A 1,313-nucleotide genomic window follows, 5' to 3' on the forward strand; every position below is an offset into this window, starting at 1 on the left:
GAGCGCGTGAGCTACGCCGCCTTCTCGACAATGGGTCTAACGTGACCGGTATATAAAGAACGGTGTAAACTTTAAACCGGTTTTTCTTGAAAACGGCTGAGAGTTGGGTCGTATCCCTTTGCCAAAGTACTTTATTACTAGATATAAGCCTTTTCAAAATCGGTGAGTAGCACCTCGCGCCCTCCCCTTGTAAATCTATTTGTCTAATTGTTGAAGAGATTCAATAACCAATTTGCCGGTTCGCGTAAGGGAGGACGGCAGTGTCTCGCGCCATATGTCTTACAATTAGCGCCGAGACATTATTGTCTCCAGATTCTTCCTACAGTTGTTGATTTAAAACTTAAAAAGTACACGTATAATATAATTACATAACAATATATTTGGAACAATATGTTTATTAATAATGTTATTTATTTAAAAAAAAAATTATGAAAGAAAGAGAAAAAAGCAGGATCGATCGTGAGATCTTCAACACTCTGATCTTGCACCTTACGCCCGAGACCACGCCGAGTTCTTACGGGTCATTTCTACAAACGCGGTATATAAACCGCACGGAATTGTTAATTATTTTTCTCATAAACTATCGCGTTTTTACATCATATTTGCAATTATAGAATAATAAGAACCGTATAAGATTACTAAAATTTATTGAAAGTTATGCTATTTAGAATCTTTACTTCCCCTTTATTTATAGATTCACGCCAAACGGTATAGGCGAGCGGTTTATACCCCCATTTTGCGTTCTCTAACCGACCGATCAACGTTCTAGTAGCTGAAAATGATTGGATTCGATTCCTCATATTTTTCTGCGAAAAAGCATCTATATACACTTTATTTGTTGTGATCATTCTCAAAAATTATTAAAAATTTTGTCTAAAAAATGTAAACAAAAATTCCGAAAAAATTCTGTAAGTTTAATTGGATCAAAATGAACATTTTTCGCCTCTTAGACTTTTTTGATAAAACTAATAGTTTTCGAGATAAAAAATGTCAAATCTTGAAAAATGACTACGTTTACGATTTTTTTTCTCACAAACTAATCATCCAATCAGTAAGTACGAATAAAAAACGAAATTATTCGGCCAATCTTCAACTATAACGAGAATTTTTTTTATTTTGATCCGTATTATTATTGACAGTGAAAACTTTATTAGAATGAGACTCTGAAGGCGCGTTCGCGGTGCGTGAGCGGTCTCGTCTCTCGAGTCGAGACCAGTCGAGACGAGACCGCTTAACCTCTGTGAAGTTAGCACCTCATTTTTAAAAAAATCAATTTTTCGTTAGAGTTCTGATTGCACCCCGAAGAGTTCTAG

Source organism: Trachymyrmex cornetzi, unplaced genomic scaffold, assembly GCF_001594075.2.
Source record: "Trachymyrmex cornetzi isolate Tcor2-1 unplaced genomic scaffold, Tcor1.1 scaffold357, whole genome shotgun sequence".
Taxonomy (NCBI): domain Eukaryota; kingdom Metazoa; phylum Arthropoda; class Insecta; order Hymenoptera; family Formicidae; genus Trachymyrmex; species Trachymyrmex cornetzi.